The sequence below is a fragment of the Rhinolophus ferrumequinum genome, chromosome 25, assembly GCF_004115265.2.
Source record: "Rhinolophus ferrumequinum isolate MPI-CBG mRhiFer1 chromosome 25, mRhiFer1_v1.p, whole genome shotgun sequence".
NCBI lineage: Eukaryota > Metazoa > Chordata > Mammalia > Chiroptera > Rhinolophidae > Rhinolophus > Rhinolophus ferrumequinum.
Window position 1 is genome coordinate 11918695 of NC_046308.1, and position 20484 is coordinate 11939178.

Below are 20484 nucleotides of genomic sequence, written 5' to 3' on the forward strand. Positions count from 1 at the left end.
TTTATCTCCCGAACTCCCTAAACTCCAGTCTGGAGGAAGGGAGGAAAGTTAAACATTTAGATACATGTGGGGCTCTGAAGAGTTCCTCTCTGGGGACAAAGCTCTGGAGGGGTATTAGGGAGCGGGACCCCACTTTTAGTTTTGGATTCTGTGGGTGACTCATTGCCCTGGTGAAACCCAGCTGTCTAGCTCCATCTCTTAATAGCCATGTAACCTTACACAAGGGACTTAAGCTTTTGACTTCAGTTTCTATGTCTAGGATAGGGGAATAATAACGGGTCTTTATAGAGCTGTTGGTGGGAGTAAATGAAGCACATATTGTAAATCTGAGAATGGTGCCTGGGAAAGGCTCAATGTGTTCAGGAGGTGGAGGTGGAGAGAGAGAGAGAGAGGCAGGAAGGAAGGAAGGAAAGGAAAGAAAACTAAAGCTAAAGCTAAAGGAGATGACAGCAGGCCTTGTGGAAATGTCCCCAACGCCCTCGTGGCATACAGGCTGGAGAGAGCATAGACATGTGGGTGGTATGATCAGGAATGTGAACTACAGCAAGTATCTTTCCAGTGACCCTGGGGTACCATGGTCCCTGTCTCCCAAGTGGGAGTGGGGATTAGGAAGAGGGAAGGGAGAGAGTGAGACAGCAGCTCTGCAAGGCTTCCCCTGTCCTGGATACAGGTATTGCAGCAAAGGATGTGAGGACTAAATGAGGTCTGTCCCGTCCCAGGGGTCAGCCAATGTGGACGGGGACAGTGGCACAGGTGACATCACAGTAGATGCCAGTAGAGGACACATACAGAGGAAACTACAGACCTGGCTGTCCCTCCTCACTGGTGGCATGGGGACATTTGCATCCCCCCCGCCCAGCTTGGCATCTTTCCCACTGAGAGGAAAGGAGTGACAAAAATGCAAATCTGATGTGGTTTAACCTGAAATCAATGAGAAAAATAAAAATTACGAACATGATTGAGTTTAGCTGGAAGTGACAAGATTAAATGTTCTGCTTCAGAGAGTTTGGGGGGCTCAAGGCAGAAATTAAGTTCAGTGGCAGAACACACACAGGCACAGAAACTAGCCTGTTTTCATTCCTGAGAAGGTGCTTAGAAATTCATAGTCATTACATTTGCAAAGGGCTTGGCACAAGGGAAGTGCTCCACAAATGGGAAATAAATAGAAATAATATTTTTTAAAAAGCTCCTTCTGCTCATGGTAATGACCAGTATTTCCAGTTGATGTAAGGGACAAGGGTGGGGGTGGGGGGGGCGGCTGAGAGTCAGCCCAGGCTCCCTTCTCTCCCTCCTTCCTTCTGATTGGTCCCCTTGTTGGGCAACACCTCCTCCTTGCCAAGTCTTGAGAGCAGAGTACAGAAAAGGCAGGGGACTCGGCGTGCCTGCCATCCCATAAATACTTCCAGCGGGAAGAGAGATTTATGGTGTTATAAATGCCAGTGGCAGGCCCAGTTTGTGTTAATAGCCTTATTAGTTACATTGCTGTAAAATCCAGATCACCACACTGTTTAACAGCTACAGTTCTGCTCAGCGGCATTAATTCCATACATCGAGGCCCCTTGACATAAATCGTGAAGTCCCTGGAACCTGATTAGGAAACCCCTCCTGATAGGTTAGAGATGGACAGATGGCGTGAGGCCAACAAGTTTCCAGTGGGAATGGTGCGTCTCATGACAAAGCTGTCTCCTGAGTCTGTCACTGTGGGGCATGTCCTATCTATAATCCCAATGGGCTTAGCGCTGACCTTGAACATGGAAGGACTGAGAGGGATGGCTGACAATCCATGGGAGGTGACCTCAGAGCCCCCATTAGCCCCTACAGCGCCTTTGTGAAAATTAGAAAAAGGTGTCCCCTACAAGTGGCTGCAGCGTGGCTTGGTGGGAGGATGGCACTTCTGTGAACCCAGGTCCTTGACTCCATAGCATGTCCTCTTTCTAGTCCCTCCCCTCCCTCCTTCCCTCCCAAATGGGTTCTATGTGGGCTTTGGACACACAGCCCACACACCGGCTGCCCGCAGCCCAGAAATAGCCCGTATTATAGGATGTAGCTTGCACTGTAAAGTGTCCAATGTTTCAAAGTCCGGAGGTATGATGTGAAAATGCAGATTATGAGTTTCTTTTCTTTTTTTTTTTGACAACGAAAGGGCACAATCTGCCATCATTTGACTTGTATGTACGTGTGTGGCACCGTTGGCTGATGCGGCGAGTGGCTGCCTCTTTTCTGTGGGGCTCTCAGTTCCTGCCTCTGCCTTCTGTACACGCCCAAGGCCACTGCCCTCACTTCTGTTCCCTGCCTGGCTCCTCTGTGCATTTGAGTCGGAAGCCTTTGCAGTGTCCAAGTTTCACTCCTTTTGGGTGTGGACCGTTCTGAGAGGCCCTCTCTAGCTGGAGCCCCTGCCTTCATGCTAGGGAAACCCAGCTCCTATGTGTGCCCTTGGCCGATTTTCTTTGCTGGAAGACGGACAGGGGGAAGGGGGGGCGGGAGAAGGGGAGAAAGATGGTGTGTCAGCCAGCTAGGGCTGCCACAACAAAATACCACTGACTGGGTGGTTTACACCAAAGAAATTTACTTTCTCACGGTTCTGGAGGCTGGAAAGTCCAAGATCAAGGCTCTGGCAGGGTCTGGTTCCTGGTGTGAACTCTCGTCTTCGCTGACAGACAGCGGCCTTCTTCTGTGCCTGTTCTCATAAGGGCATCAGCTCCTTCTCTCGGACGAGGACCCCACCCTTGTGAACTCATTTAACCATCACCTTCTTATAGACCCATCTTTAAATGCAGTCACGTTAGGGATCAGGCCCTCGTGTGAAGTTTGGTGGAACACCGACATTCAGTCCAGAGCAGACAGATTGCCTTTTTTGGTTCCTATAGCAAACAAATGTCTAGTTCCTGTCAGGTGATTCCTGCGGTCCAGCTAATTCCTCGCCAGTGGGTTCTGTAGGAATCCCGATCCCCTTCTTTATAACAAACCCCCTTTGTGCCTAAGCTATCTTCCGTGGGTTCCTGTTACTTGGTGGGTACCTGCTACCGGGGTAACAGCAAGAACTACACATGATGGGTACTAATGCATGGTGGTTATGAGCATGGGTCTAGGAGCCAGCTGGCTTCTGCCACTTCATTATTCCCTACCCACAGGCAAGTGACAGACTCTGGGATCCTCAGTTGCTTCTGTAAAGTGGGGATGAACTAGTACCTAGCAGGCTGGGTTATTGTAAGGATTGAATGGCACAATGTATGTAAAGTCTCAGCAGAGTGCCTAGTACATAGTAAGCACTAAATAGATGATTGTTTATATAATCATGAGTTATTGTTGTTATCGTTATTATTCAGTGGACCAGGTGGACCAGCTCATTTCTAAGGTTTCTTCCAGTTCTGACGGCCTCATCCTGAGTTTTCACTTAGTCTCAGAATGGGGTTTTTAGAGAGTCTACCACGCTCCTGAAATTGTATCTAATATCTTGTGCAAAAGCGTGTTCTCCGGGCTAGAGGAGTGCAGACCTTTCATCAGATTCTTAAAAGGGTCTGTGACACCCCACCCCCAAACAGTCTCGGATCATGCATCTAAAATGTAAGGATTCCACGTATTTCAAGGTGACCCTGAGGAAGTCGAAGTTGATCCTCCTGAGGATTAGATCAGTGCTAAGACAGATTTCAGTTTAAAGCCTTCACGTAACTTCCTGAAAAGCTCAGCAATCTAGGTCCACCATCAACTTTCTCAAAGCAATTTAGCAGGGATGTGGCTCTCTCCCAGCAGCGTTTTCCCACAGGGAAGTAACAGTTTGGTGGGAACGGCAAGGACCGTGGTGTCATTGTGAAAGGTCAACTCGATAAGTGAAAGAGCCTTGTGGTGTGAGCCAGTGAGTGTGGTGACGGGAACCTCCCGGGATGAGGTCACATGCTTGACCTCTTGTCAAGGTCTACATGGGATTTCAGGGACATTTGTTGAAACCCTGACCCTGGAAAATGTGGACAAGGAGCGTCATGGCCCAGAGTTATCTTCTGAGCGTCCAGTTAAGATCAGGGTACACCACTCCACAGAAGCCTTTGGTGGCGGCCTCGTGTTTCAAGCCCTATTTCTCAAACTGGAGCACCTGTAGCTCTGAAGATGGGTGACAGTGAACCAGGGGAGGCAGAAAGCCACAGGGTAAACAGGAAGAACTTCCTGGAACGAACAATTTTCAGAGATTTTTGGACGGGAGAATTTCTTAGACATTGAAACAACTAATGAAATCACACACACGCATATACAGGGTAAGACAGGAGCTGCTGGGGACATTTTGCCGTCGAGGACATGGTTCAGAGCTTCAGAATGGACAGCCCCTGAATTCTCTGCTGTTTACAGATACTTTGGTGAAAAAAAATTGGAGACGGCCTCAACTTCAGAGTGAAGCCTCATACTTGTTAACACGTCTAAAGAGCTCTTCACAACTTAACCCTAATTGCGTGAAGCAAGATGGCCCCATGCAGCGGTAGGCTTATGATCTACTAGCGGAGACACACGGCAAAAGGGACTGTCATTCCGCAGTGGTTCGGTAGATGATAAAAGTCTCAGGGTTGATGTGCATTGACATTCATTAGATCACGTGCACATCCCAAAGCAATGATTGTGATTTTGATTGGCCAAGCAGCGATCCGGGGTGGGAGTGGTCATCAGCTCTATCTGAACCTCAAGGACCGACCATGCAGGGGGTTGGTTGATCCTTAAAGAAAATCAGGGTACTGTTACTGGAAGAGGCTGTGGATGCTGAGCAGGCCAAACCACAAACGAGGCCCAACCTCACATACTGCCTGAGGTCTGCTCGATCCCAAAGCCCGCACTTTATTTATCTACACTCTTCTCATCCCTTTTATAGAAGCAGGAGCTGGGGTCAGACAGAGAAGGGCCAGGCCTTCCTGAAAGTCACGCATTCCGTTAGCAGCAGGGGTGAGTTTGGGACTTGGATGTCGATGATATTCCGTCAAGGCGACACTCTGAGTTGTGCAGGAGACCGAGGAGCTCATTTGCTTGGCGAGCATGGAGAATGGTTATGGTGCGTGGTGTCATGATTCCGTTTATTGCCTTGCAAACGTTAAGAATAACAGGAGGATGACAAGCAATGAAAACTGATTGGACGGCTAACGCCGGGCCGCAGCCTTCAACCAAAAAACTGGGGCTGTTAATGTGCCTTTGCAGGTAGGTTGTTAGGATGCCTTCTAGGTGAGCAGAAGAGAGGCGCCAGAACAATCTGTGGGTCCGGCTCAGTACAACCTTTTCCGTACATATCCTCTTGCCCTTGTTGCTCTAATGTGGCTTTCCTTTAAGGACACAGCTTCTCCTAGAGTCCTCCCAGGCGGTGGCTGTTTGTCTTGCTCAGACCTCACACCCTTGGAATACTCTTAGAGGAAAGGTAGCTGTCCTCCTGTCTCGTGCTTGCCCTCTCCCTGTCCCCCTTCCCCCTCACCCAGCTCTGCATCTCCTGTCATCTCTTCATCACCCACTGTGTTGTGATCACCCCCCCTGTGCTCACTCCCCACCCCTGCCTGCTAATTTAACCGCCTACTCATCATCAACACTTGGGTGTCTCATGAGCCATTCAAATTGGCTGTGTCCAAAACTTAGTTCCTGATTTTTAGCCTCCCCCCACCTCATAGCTACTCTTCCCCAAATGTAACCTGTCGCGGTGAATGGCAACCCCCGCCTTTCAGTGGCTCAGAACACAAGCCCTGAATCCTCTCCTCTCACAGCCCATCAGCAAATCCTGTAGGTTCCATCGTGACACAGTGGAGTACTACACAGCAATGAAAAAGAACAAGCTGTGAATACACGTAACATGATGAATCTCAGAAACACAATGACAAGTGAAAGAAGCCAGAGGCAAAAGAGTTCCATGTATATGAAGCACACGGTCCTTGTATAGCCGTGCAATCATTTCTATTGGAGAAACTCCTGGAAATGGAATTAGTGGGAATCAGTGGACAAGAGCAGTTCAATTTTTGATAACGGGAGGGGGGTGGGCTCTTAAAAAAATTGCTCCAATGCTGTGCACTTTCTATACATATTGGAATTATTACTGTTTACTCTTTTTACAGATTAGGAAACTGAGGCTGAGAGAGGTTAAATCACGTTTCCAAAGTCATGCATTTGGAAAATGGCTAAGTTGGGATATAAATCCTCTCTCTTTTTGTGTTTAAGATAATGAATGTAAATCACTTAGTACCCTCCTTGGTACCGAGTCAGTGTTGACTAAATATAGTTATTATTATACTTTTTGTTTTTGTTTCTTTCAAGGTATGTTATGAGAGTAGTCTTGTGTATGATGAAATCAATAGGTATTTCTTAAGTACCTACTGACCACACAGAGTGCTTGATGTTTGGGGTACAGCCATGAATACATCAGATAAGGTCCCTGCCCTCCTGGACCTTATAGTCCATCAGAGGAGACAGATTTTGGCCAAAGAATCCAAACGTGATGAGTGTACGGGTGAGAAATGCCAGTTGAGGGGGCATTTGGGGGTAAGGAACCTTGTGGCTCCTTGCGCCTGGTACGTGAGGCAAGCCTGGCGCTGCTCCCTCGCGTGGAGCCTTCTTCAAACCACCACATTAAGTAGAACAGTCCTGAGAAGTGATTTGTCATTATCAGGCCTTGGGGGCCTTTGCTAGGTCCTAAATCAAATTCAGAAGCTGAGGAGCCAGCCCTGAGTTTAGTGTGGATTTTACAGGTCAGTGAGGCTGAACAGCAGCTCCCCGGCTGGTGATAAATGTGTTGCGATCTCGCTGTGGCTCTGCCAAGGCCACTGTCAGCTCGGTGTCTTCATTTTCCCAGACTGTTATGGAGAGGCCGGAAGTAGTCATGTACTACTCGTCTCACAGGGGGACGGCTGTCAACCCCAGCTCTGCCCCGGCTGGGTTCCCCATGTGCCCAAATCCACAAGGTGTACTTCTAAAGCTCAGTAGCCGTGTTTAGACGACATCATTCCTCAGTCAGACTCAGGCCTCCTTTTTATAAAAGAAAACAAATTTGTAACAGCCTCTTCACTATCCAGAAATGAATTTCACAGATAATGGAATCTATATATACACACAAGTTCAAAAAAATCGATATAATGTCCTAAACAGTGTTATCATAGAGAATAGAGTGAAAGTAGTCTATAATAAAATAGTATGTATTTCAATATGTAAATGCTTGGGTATGATGCTACAATAAAACATAATGATATAGCCAGATAATTGCTTCTATATATAATCACTGCAACTGTCGCAACTACCAAGTTGTAGAGATGTGTAGTGGCCCCTACTGAAAAAATATCACTACAGCACTGCCATCAAGGGCCTGATTTTCTGAAACAATGCACAACTTTTGATAAGATCCTGTACAAAGAAAAGAACAACCTTCGCCCAATGCAATAGTACCTCGGTTTTCAAGCGTCTCCGTTGACAAACATTTCGGTTTACGAACGCCGTAAACCCAGAAGGAAATGCTTCGGTTTTCGAACACGCCTCGGAAGTCGAACGTGTCACGCGGCTTCCGCTGAGTGCAAGATCCTGAGGCCTCGCTGTGGGCTGTTTGCCAACGTTTCAGAACTCAGAAGGTCTTCCTGAACGGATTACGTTCGAAAACCGAGGTACCACCGTAGTTGTATTCCTTTAAAATTCAATGTACCCAAACCATGCAGAAAATAACTTTCTGTTGACATGTACAAAGGAGTTTGAGTTAGGCCCAGACGATTATGACAGATTTATTTCTCAAGGACATAGGGTCTGTCAGGACACTTATGGGAATACATAGGTGTCACACCCCCACGCGAAGCAGCAATCTGAATCAGCCCTCCTCCGACGCGCATTTCCAGATCTCTCCCTAGGGGGCAGCACCCACCCCACGGAGGACTTTTGCTTCAGGACAAAGGGTGCTTTTGGGCTCAAGGGCTTTTGTGGGACTTCATCGTAGAAACTGTTTAACCAGACAGTACATTTCTCCTTATCCAGTGTTTGCAGTAGGAGGTTGGTTTGTTTGTGGTTTTGCCTTTGTGTTTAAGGTAAAAGGCATTTCTCTGGGTGAGAAGAACTTCTTTTGTTCTCCTGGAGTCCACTGAGGGAGCAGAGATTTATCATCCCAAGCAAGGAAAGCCACAAAAATAAAAGATCTGTCAAAAGGACTAGTTATTTACTTAACACATATTTAATCATGGTAGCAACAATGGCTGCCTTTCTTTTGAAATTTTTATTGAGTTATCATTGACATATAACACAGTGTGAGTTTAAAATGTGTTGCTTTGATACATTTGTGTGTGACCCCTGACCCTGCTCTCCCTCACTGTTTTTCCATAGCATTTCTCGCCTTCTAAAGGGCTAGGTAATGTACTCATTTATTAGGATTGTTGTTTGTCTTCTTCCTAGGATGGAAGCAACTTAGGGCCAGGATTCTTTCACTGTTTTCCTCATCGATATGCCTCCCGTGCCTACAATGGTGCGTGGAGCATGCTAGATGCTCCATAAACATTTATTGGATGAATAAGTGCATTTCATGTAAACTCATGCAAATCACCCTCCTGGTGTTGCTTTTACTATTCCCATTGTACAGTTGAGAGAACCGAGGCGCGGGCTATAAAGGAGCCTGAATCACACAGTGAGTGACCAAGCAGCATTTAAGCCTGGTCTCCCGACTCCCAATCCAACTTGTTTGATTTGGCAGCTTACTGGCATGGTTAAGAGCATGGGTGCTGGGGCCAAACTGCTAGGGTTCAAATCCTGGGTCAGACTGTTCCTCGCTGTGTAGTAAGTTGCTCTGCATGCCGTATAGGATCTCTCTAGGCCTGTTTCCACACCTGTAAAAATCAAACACAATGAAAAGACTAACCAGTTAAACATAATGTGATCATAAACGCAGAAGCCACATTAGCTCCTTTTGACCCTTAGTTCAACATCGAATACAAGGTCAGGTCTTGACTTTTCTACTTTCACAACATGCCAGAATACCTCTCAAATCTGTGCCATTCTCTCCATCCTCACCTCGATCACCCCCGTCCAAGCCACGCACATCTCTTGCCTGGCCCATTGCAGTAGCCTCCTAACTGGTCTCAGCCTCCACCCCTTGCCTATGAATCATGCTCTACACGCCAGCCACGGTCGTCTTTTATGTCAACCAGATCACGTTATTCTTGTGCTTAAAGCCATTGCCTTCCTATCAGCTTGAGATCAAAACGTGGCCTCCTTACCCGTCCTGCACAGCACTGCACGGCCTGGACCCTGCCTCCCTCCCTGGCCTCACTGCACACCACTGCCTCTGGCCTCTGTCACCGCCTAGGATGCACGAGGCTTTTCTGCCACAGGGCCTTTGCACTTGTAGCTCCCTCTGCCTGGAATGTTCTTTTCTTGTCATTTATAGCTCGGCTCCAATGCAGTCTCCTCAGAGGACTAGTGCAACACAATGAGGCTTGGTGACGGTGCTGATGGTGGGCATTGGGGCAGGAGAGGGAGCTGCCCTCCTCTCCTTCCTTGGCTACTTCTCCTGTAGCTCAGGTCCACCTTGTGTCTCCATACCATGTGTAGAGTCCCGTACATCTCGGGCATCAGACCTTGGCCAGGTGACAGACTTGGCTCCATGTCTGCCTACAAGTGAAACTGCTCCAAACTCCTCCCTGCGTTCCCCCAAGGAGTTTGTCTTGTTTTACTGAGAACTGCTCAGCAGTTGTCACTCAACACCCATTTAATGAGAAGCCAGTTGACCATGGCACTTTCCCTTTCAGTGAGATCACTGTAGAGTAGGTAAGATGGAGCTTGCTGTCCCTCTCCAAGGCTCTGGCACAGATTCAAGGGAAGGGGGTCACTTGGAGTAAGGGATCACCAACGAGCTAATGGATCCCAGCAGGCATCCCTAGATTCTGCTGTGGGTCAGGTCATCTAGACCAAGAAAGCCTCCCCTGCTGCTTCATTTCCAGCTGTTTGCCCAGATGTACCCTGGTCCTTAGCTCCTTATTCAGTGCTGTGTATTCTGCCTGGGAGGCTTCTCCTTCTAGCCACCTGGAAAATGTCTTCACAGGCTCCGAGGCTCTGCTCAAAAGCCACCTCCTCCTGGAAGCCTTCCTAGGCCTGCGACTGCATTTCTAATATGCACGTCTGCAGTTCTTTCTACATGCCTTTGTTATTATGGCATTCAATCTCATTACATTGTAGGTTGTTTTCAGTCAGTGACTCAGTCCTTCATTTATTCATTTATCAGCTTTATATTGAACACTTGTTATGTGCCAGACAATTTTTAGAATAGTGTTTTTGGAGAGCCACCTGCTTCAGAATCAACAGGAGCCCTTGTTAAAATGCAGAGTGCCGGGCCCCACGTCTGAACTCCCAGGTTAGACGGTCTGAGACCAGGGCCCAGGGATCTGCACAGTAAACATAAAGACTTGTTCTTGTAGAGGGTGCAGAGCTGACGAGGGCATCGCCCCTGTCTCTGGCATATTCACAGTCTGGTGGACTGTCTGCCTTTCTCAATAACTCTGAACTACTCAAGGGCAGGGACTGCCATGTATTCAGGACCTAGGCTAGCGCCTGGTATAAAGCAGCAAATATTTGTGGAATAAATAGCTAAATGCATGCATTTAAGCATGTTTATTGAGCATCTACTGTGTCCTGGGTATCATTCCAGACATAGGATGCAGCAGTACTCCAAATAGACAACCTCCCTGCCCTCATGGGGCTCACAAACTCGCGAGTAAATAAATAAAGGATTCTCTAATTTGCTTTGTCTCACAGGTCTGAGCTTCTGGCTCTCACCTCACGTCCTTACCTGGCCTGACTGCTGATGATGTCTCTAACTGCACCCCAGAACCCCATGCACTTCTTCTCTCTCTGCTCCAGCCACACAAGTCTCCTTTCAGTCCCTCCTCCTCCTTCCATTCTCCCTCCTGCCACAGGGCCTTTACATATGCAGTTCCTTTTACCTTTCCCCTCTTCATGTGGATAATGCCAATTATATATTCTAGCTCAGTCATCACCTCCTCCAAGAAGCCTTCCCTGACTCCTATTACAGGTTCTCTAGTACCAACATCATTGCTTCTAAGCGCAGGTTACAGCCACGGGTGCACATCTGCATGACTCTTAGATTAAAGTCTGCGTCTCCTGCTAAACTAAGCTCCATGAGGTCAGAGGCCACGGCTGTCTTGTCCATCACTTAACCCCCGCCCCTTTCTCGGTGCAGGCACAATAAGTATGTGATTAATGAAAAAGTGAGTGGTAGGAACCCTCACCCTTGACTTCTCTGTGTCTACAGCACACATGTATGTGTGTGTGTGAGAAAAGTAAGTCATTGGAAGAGTGACAGAGGCTCTGCAGAGCACAAAGGGCCTGACCTTTCCCCTCTTCCCAAGGCTGAGGGCACAGTGACTAGGTAATGTGACAGTATGGATGGTAAAGGGCCCAGCAATGAGATTAGAACAACTTAGATTCCAATGTATTTTTTGTACTTGTTAGCTCACTGCTATTGGGCAAGTCATTTCATGCCTGTGAGCCTCAGTAACTTCATCTGTAAAATGGGTTGGTGATACCTACTTCGCAGGGTCATTGGGAGGATCAGTCCCCATTAACGTTTATGGAGCACTAACCACATGCTCATCTCACCCTTACAATAATTCTATGAAGAAAGTACTATTAATGAGATCATCCCCATTTTTCAAATGAGGAAACTGAGGCCCAAGGTCACACAGGCAGTGAGTGGTAGAGCCAGGGTTTCAGGCAGCAGTCTGGCTCTAGAGCCTGTGTGTTTCATCACTGCGCTGTGCCATCAGGAGACCTCAGCATGTCTCATCTTGTCCATGAAGCACGTAATACAGTGCCTGGCAAATAGAACCACTCACAAAATGGGGTCTTTCCTTTTTCTAATTGTCTCCTTGGCTTGAGCTGAAGGTCAAAGAGGACTTCCCTGGCATTTATTCCTGGCCTGGCCCAGTCCAGGAGATGAGGTAAAAGAACAGGAGTCAGGCTCTCGGCCCCACATCTAAGGCATTTTGACAAACATCTTTACTACCAACATAAAAGAGACCCCTTTGTGCCCGGAGATTGGTGCTGGAGGCTGGCTTTTCAGCTGTGTCTCTGCCAGATGACCTGGAACAAGGGCGTCTAACCCAATTCCCTTTCAGCTCTTCTGTGATCCTTTCCACATTTTGCACCGTCTCAGCAGGTATTTACTCAGCAACTACTGCACGCACAGCGTCATGCTAGGCATGATGGGGGATGCCAAAACGTGGGAGATGCAGTCCTGCCCTTCAGAGAGCAGGGTCTTACAGGGTGGGCTGGGGATTCAGACAGACCTGGTGTGAGTCCCAGCTGCGGTATCGGCCAGCTGAGTGACTTCAGATGAGTGACTTCACTGCACAAAACCTCAGTTTCCTCATCTGTAAATAAAACAAAGGCTTGTTTTGTGTTAACATGCATGCAGCACTCAGTACAAAGACTGATGGAAGGGAACTGCCAAATAAATGTCAGCTATTAGAACGATGGTGATGGTGATGATAGTGGTGACGACGATCAAGAGATGGTGACAGGTAATGATGGTGATGGCAATACGATGAGGGTGGTGACGGTGGTGATTGTGACATAGTAGTGACAGTGATGGTGGTGATGATGGTGGTGATGCAGCAAAGACACTGAATTAAGCTCCACTGTGTTAATAACAGATGTATGAAAAACTTACATGGGTTCCGACAGACCTGGGTTCAGATTTGGGCTCCACCATATTTTCAGCTGTGTGACCTCGGCGCCAAATTCTTAACCTCTCTGAGCTTTAGGTCCTCCCTGTATAAAATTCTGATTGTCCGTCCGTTGCCAGTTGTCTCACATCCCCATGGTGAAGTGAGCGAGTACCCAGCAGGGGAGCTGGTACCCAAAAGGTGCTCATGAAATGGCACACTTTTTTTGTCCCTTTCTTTTACTTCCTCATAGAATTTCTCATTAAATCCCAGGGAATCGCATATTCCCAAGGAAAGGGATTGGGTCCTGAAATCTGTTTACTTTGGCCTCAAAACTCTTTTCTCCAAATAAGAGAAATCTCTTTAGACTAGCTTAAGGGAAAGGTGGGGTTTGTTAAAAACCCACATGGCTGACTCAGGAAGCCTTTGGGGGAACAGGCAGCCGTGGCCTTCCACGGCCCTGGAACCATGAGCCAGAAAAGGTCTGGAACTAAAGCAAATTCGCTTTTCCTTTCATTCTCTCTCCCAGTGCCAGACCTGGAGAGACCCCTCTCTCCACAGACTCTTTCTCTGCAACCTTGGTCACAAGGTGGAAGAGGGCATCCTCCTGGCTCCTGAGTTTACACCTTCAGTTGAATTGAAGTGTCTGACCTAGCTCCTTCATTTCCACCCCAGGTTCCGGGGAAGGAGCATCTGATTGGTCCAGTTTGAGTGAGCTTTCTGCCATGTCCACCCACCATTGGCTAGGAACTTTGGAGAGGAGGGCTTTAGATAGTATAAAACTGGATTCCAAAGATTGAACCGGGGTGCGAGGGAGGGACATTTTTAGAGAAGACAGACAAACACCAGACACGTTGCCTGCTACAGCGTGGGTGAGATTTACTGTACACTTCCCAGGAGCCAGGCACTATCCTAAGTGCTTCCTGTGTGTTATCATTTAATCCCCCCACTTAGTCCTCTAAATCAAGCCCTGCTTTTATCCTCATTTCAAAAATGGGGCTGAGGCTCAGAGCAATACAGCAATGCACCCAAGGTCACGTGGGTGGACCTGGCACAGCCTTTTTTCAGCTGCGCTTTCCCCCAGGAGCTGCTTCTAGTTTGATGGGCTCTTGCTCTGTGAGTCTTGGAGGATGAGAGACTCCATCTGTTGGGGAAACTCCGAATGCCTGATGCTGTCTGTCAGAAAGTTAAAAACACCTGAGTTTTGATCACTCAGCATTAGCTATGCTGGTCATATCCTGTATTCCAGAACCGTGTTGAGAAATGCAATTCGTGGCATCCCAGGTGGAAAATTTCTGATTCTCTCTGACGGAGAATGCCAAGGAGAATTGGTCTCTATCCTGGTGGAAACATAAACATCAATCCTGAGAATGAAGGGGGAAAATGAGTCCTGGAAATTGATGGAAAGCTGGCTGTTTGGCATCTTGAAATTAACCAGGACTCTCCTTGTTGATGGCTTCTTGGGCTCTGTCTATGAGTTTCTGAGACACATTTTTTAATCCTCTTGTCATTTCATTTGACCTGGAAACGAATATAGATTGTTAGGCGCTCAGGCTGTAGGATTTACACACAGGGAGAACTGACCCGTTGGGGGCTGGCATGGCTGTTCACTCACCGACCACACAGCTTCATGCACAGATGATGGACGTGTCCAGGACGTTGGCTGGCACACAGCGGGTATTCAGCACGTGTCCATCTCCTCTCCTTTCTTCTCTCCTCCCCTCCCTTCCCTCCCTTCCCTTCCCCTCTTTTCCCCTCTCCTCTCCTCCCTTCCTTTCCCCTCCCTTCTTCTCTCTCCTCCACACCTCTCCTCCATCAAACCTCATGCTATGTTTGGGAAGTTATTTGTCTCTCCTGCCAGCTAGCAGAGGGTACTGTGAATGTAACTGGTGCAAATTAACAAGAGACCGTTCTAGGAAGGAGGAAGTAGTACAGCATAATAATATATTGCCCTGCATGGTAAATACCAGGGGTGCCGAAAACATGCACACATTTTAAGAGATGTTATCTATGTACTACTTTTCAAAGTTGAATTGAATTACGGTAGCAATGTGTAGTAGGACGTTCACTCAAAAGACGGCGTTCATCAAATGAATGCTAGTGTCATGCATTGTATTCCAATGTTAATACCATTTTTTTTCCTTTCTTAAAATGTGTATACATCTATTTGGCTCCCTCTGTATGTTGACAGTTAATGTCTCCAGGGGCACATTCTTCCAAATATCCGGCCACCAGATATTGAACACCAATGATGTACTTGACCCTGGGCTAGATGCTACCAAGCCTGACAAGTATAATCAAAACTATAAAGTAATAGCCATCATTCATTAAGCAGTCACCATGTGCCAAGCATTGTGCTAAATGCTTCTTATATATTATCTCACTTAAGCCATCCACAAACCCCAGAAAATAGGCATTTCTACAGAAAAGGAAACTGAAGCTTAGAACAAGAGGTTAAATAAATACGTTCTGGAGTGGCAGAATGGAGATCTAAACACGGGAATGTTTAGCTTCAAAGTTCATATGATTAACTTCAAATCATACGAGTAAGTGGCCTGGACAAATAGCTTAGGGAGTAGAGAGCTGTGACTATGGGGAATGATGCGAGCACCTGTTCTTTCCCCTTGAGGTTTCAAGTACTTACTCCTGGGCACTTGGTTTTTAAGATTAAACTGTGTGCCTCTTGGCATGCTGATTTCATACTATAACATGATCGCAGGTCTGGAAGAGCGTATATAAAGCATGGAAGCAAGAACGGGGACACACACACACTCACTCACACACACACACACACACACACACACACACACACCTTTCTTAGTCCCTAAGAGTAAGAGGAACAGGGTGGATGCTTAAATAAATATAGTCTGGTGCACCCCACCACCAGCATTTGCCCATGAATTGGATATTAAAGAGCCTGAATAATATTCCACATTCATAAGGATCTTAGTTTTATCTATTTGTTTATTTATACCAAGCTTATTTCTAACAATTTTCTAGGAGCCTTATAAAGATGCACAAAAAGCAGCAGAATAAAATGAAAATCAAAATAAATAAGACAAAGGAGGGAAACCACCCAGAAAACTAAGATGAGTTCCGGGAAGCGATTAATGTGTGAATTACAAGGCACGTCGTGGTATCTTCTTGGTCTGTAAGCTTCCGGCAGCCAATGCAAAGAGGGGAAGATGTCAGTTACAGAATGCATAGGGTTCATAAGGCAGAACAATCTGGTGGCTCCGGAGAGACACATCCATTATTGATTCTAAGATCAAGAAGGCATTTTGTTTTTCTCCTGAAGCCTCCTAGAGCAGGCGCTGTATAAAGTAATAAACAATGTCCGCAACAATGTTCTTACAGTACACACAATTTAATTCGACTGCTTCACATTACGTCCCACCAAAGTGCAATTCAGAAAAGTAAGAGGATCCCAGAGAGGGGAGGTAATATGATAAGATGCAAGTAGCCTGTCCGTGATGACACAGGATACTATTCAGCTCATGTTGTTAGGGCCAAAAAAAAAAACAAAAAACCACCAAGGAACTAGATAAGGAGACGATTTTCATCATGAAGACTACACAGGTAGTGTGACCATCTAGGTCAGGGTGGGAAAGTGGGTTTAATCTTGCATGGCACCCCTAATCAATTAGTAGTAACTCTCTTCAGTCAATGGGATGAGAAGCATTCCAAGCTGTATCTGGGGATGAAAGTGTGCTGTGATTGATGAGTGATGTCTGCGGTGAGGGAATGGCATCATTTATGCTAGGCGTTTGTTGTTGGCATTTATGCTAGGACTGTTGTGGATGCTTGTTAAGGACCCTTGCTCTGAAGGACGCCATCAGTCACCTTAGTCACCATGACCCCTTGCTTCATGACAGTTTTGTTCCTCATTGATCCCATGCACATGGGTACCTCTTGTCTTGATATACTTCTTACATTAGCCAAATGTAGTGTTTCCTGATGCCCTGAAGGAGATTCAATAAATCCATCCTTGTGTCTACATCCCATCTTGCCTTCAGGAGTCTAGGGCCACAAGAGACATGTCAAGTCACTGAATTTCATCCTCTGATGAGACAGAGCTAGAGCTAGGAGAAGGGTGCTTAGCAGAGGGCAAGAGAAGTGGCTTGGGGAGAGCTGGGTTTCTTGTGTGTTTCTTTTTTGTTGTTTTTAAATAATCCTAGTCCTAATTTGTACTCTTTTTTGTTTGTTTTATAAATTTTATTGGGGGACAGTGTGTTTCTCCAGGGAGTTGTCCTTCAATCTAGTTGTGGAGGGCGCAGCTCAACTCCAGGTCCAGTCGCCGTTTTCAATCTTAGTTGCAGGGGGCGCAGCCCACCATCCCATGGGGGAATTGAACCGGCAACCTTGTTGTTGAGAGCTCGCGCTTTAACCAACTGAGCCATCTGGCCGTCCCTCTGGAAGCTCAGTGGCAGCTCGCTGTCTTCAATCCAGTTGTGGAGGGCGCAGCTCACTGGCCCATGTGGGAATCGAACCGGCAACCCTGTTCTTCAGAGCTCTCGCTCCAGCCAACTGAGCCATCTGGCCGCCCCTCTTGTGTGTTTCTGGAGTTCTGTTGTCTCCAAATTGGGAGGAGTTCTTCATTCTCCTAGGTTTTCAGCCCAGCCACAGCAGCTTCCTGTTGTAGGGACTGCCTCTGGGTCCTTCACTTTCACAGGTGATCAGAATTGTGCCATCATTGTGACTAACGGGAAGGATCCCTGACTTTCTTAAATCATCTCTCATGGCAATAGCCAGGAGAGAAAACCATGCTATTCAAGTACCAAAAGGCAGCAGAAGAGAATGCAGAATCATGGGTAAACATTTATTCTATAATTCATTCATTCATTCGTTCATTCATTCATTCAACACTTTCTGTGCATCTATCATATGCCATGGTATTTATGTTTATTGAAGATACAAATATAAATAAGATACCTTCTCTATCCCCTGAGCACTCAGAGACTAAGAAGGTAGACAGATATGTGTATACTTCCAATGCAAAATGGCAGTAAGGTTATGTTCAGAGCACAGTTACTAGTCTCCCTCTGGACTTCTTGTCCTGTGATGAGAACAAACAGCGGTTTGTCCACTGTTACTTGCCGCCAGACACATTCGGAACCAAAAGGGAAGTGCGCTCTCTTTCTTTCTTATGTATGATTGATAAATGTTAACCATAGAAAAATTGAAAAGAAACAATGAACAAACCCACAGCAATATACAAGAGCAGCTAGACTAAAACTGATTGCAGGAGAGACGGGGGTCTGTCCTCACCAAGCCCGGCCTCTCGGGAAAGTGGGATGGTTCATAAGGAGACCCCGGAGTCAGACGAATGGGGTTCAAGTCCTGACTCTACCACACATATTTGGGCTAAACCCCTCTCAGCTTCCATTTCCTCCTCCAAGATGAGGATCCCAGGAGTGTTTGCCTCGGAGTTGAGTGGAGTCATTAATGAGATGGTACATGTAAAACTCTTGGTCCACAGTAAGGATTCAACAAATATTTGCTCTTGTTATTAGTAATTGCTGTGTGTCTGCTAATGAGATAAATGCTGTAAAACAGTCCCTTGCACAAAGGTTTCTGTTCGGAGATGCTGCCCCAACCTGCAGATTCACAATATCCGTGAAAGGGTCTGAGAACTTCTGGAGCGAATTGGTTTCTCTCTTTGGCTTTTAGAATACAGTAGTCCCTCCCTGCTTTTCCACGGTTCCGCTCCCTACAGTTCAGTTATCTGCGGTCAGCTGTAGTCTGAAAGTATTAAATGGAGAATTCGAGAAACCAACAATTTACAAGTTTTAAATTGTACGCGCATTTTGCGTAGTATGATGAAATCTCATGCTTCTCACCGCCCGGGATGCGAATCATTCCTCTGTTCAGTGTATCCACACTGTATATGCTACCGGCCTGTTTGTCCCTGTGTAGCTGTCTCGGTTATCAGATCAATATCAGAGAGAAAGAGAAACCACATTCACATCACTTTTATTACAGTTTATTGTTATAATTGTTCTATTTTATTATTAGTTATTGCTCTGAATCTCTTCCTGTGATTAATTTATAAATTAAGCTTTATCATAGGTATTATGTGTAGGAAAAACATAGTAGTATATACAGGTTTGGTATGATCCGTGGTTTCAGGTATCTACTGGGGGCTTTGGCACGTACTCCCCACGGATAAGGGGGTCTCCTGTACGCAACACATTAAAAGCTTGAGGAAACTGTGCTATGCAAAATGCTCCAGATCCTCGCTACTCAAAGTGGCATCGACATCACTCGGAAGCTTCTTAGAAATGCATTCTCAGGCTCCACTCCAGATCTACAGAATCAGAAGCTACATTCTCACTAGATCTCCAGGGGATTGGTGTGCTTATTACAGTGTGAGAAGGAAACATGTCTGTGGGGGATACATAGGGCATCTGAGCCAGAGTCTCAAACCATAAGGGGGGGGGGTCCAAGTTCTCACACACCTGACACCAATCAGGTGTAATATAAAAAGAGGGGGGCTAAATTGTTTGCTGTAGATTGTGAGTGTCATATAGATATAGAGATGGGAAAAGAGTAGGCTTGTGACAGCCTAGGAAGGCTTCCTGGAGGAGGTGAGCCCAAAGCTGAAAATCAGAGGACAGGAGTGGAGTGGTGGGAAAAGATAGGGAGAGCACTGTGAGTTAGAAGAGGAATACAAAGAAAGGCTGGTTCAGTGTAGACTCGCAGATTTGGAGAGGTTCTCCCTGATAGCAGCTTCCTTGAAAGGAAGGCTCTGCTGTGGCCTCTCAACCAGTGAGCTAGCTCAGGACCCAACTCAGTTGGCCCCTTTTGTCTTAGAGGCCCTTCAAAGCATGTCCAGGAGCTGCTAAGCTCATAGCTTCAAAGCCTCCACTTTGGCTGAGAAAGGCCTTTGGTGCCAAGATACCCCTAGGGCTTGGGCGAGAAGCCCCCTTTCTACAGGTTCCTGCTGCTACAGGCACCACTGTATGATTTTAGTCATATTTACCATTTATTGAGCACCTGCTATGTGCTGGCACTTTCTACATATTTTCTCTGATCTGCACACCAACTCTGTAAGCCTCCCAGACCCTCTGAGCAATACTGAGGAAAACGGGACAATGTGCCTTCATTTGGGGCACCCCCATCTGTCTCTCTTGGCAACAGTTAGGTCTTCATTCTTCAGAGCTCTCCAGGGCACTGCCTCCTTCCAACACTCTGCACTGATGAAACTTGGGACTGATTTGTCTTGGTGCTTTCTATTATCTGTGACCCCATCCCTACTGCATTCTCGGTGAAAGAATAGTGAGACCAGAGACGTCAGGGGTTTTTTGAAGCCTAAAGGTCATTAATCTGCATCAGTTTATTAGGAACTGGGTCCTTAGAATCCCTTTAAAAGATCATTTGCAAGGGCTGTTTTCATTAGCGTGCTGGGTTTAGGTTTCTGTGAAATCATGCCCTGGAGAGCGAGTCGGAGGGAGACTTTCTTGTCAAAGGGAAAACGCGTTAATCAAGAGTACTGGTGCAGGCAGAGCTGGATTAAGAGGCAGGCAGTCGGGGCAGTGGTCCAACTTCCAGAGGGGCTGGCACATCTCTGGAAATAGGGTAAGATGGAGAAAATTGTGTTGGCCAGAGCGTCTCTCCGAAAGATTCCAGTGCGCCAAGGTTGGAAGCAGTACTTGGCAGAGCTGCTTCGATGGGGATTGGAGCACGCCGCCCTGACAACAAGAGCTTGCTCAAGACTCCTAGGTCGTGGAGGGTCACTGCCTGTTGGGTTTTGCCCAATGGGCTAGGCAAGCTGGAGCTGAGGATTTTGGGCAATAGGGCAGAGGTTCCAGGATGTAGAGAGGGCTTGTTA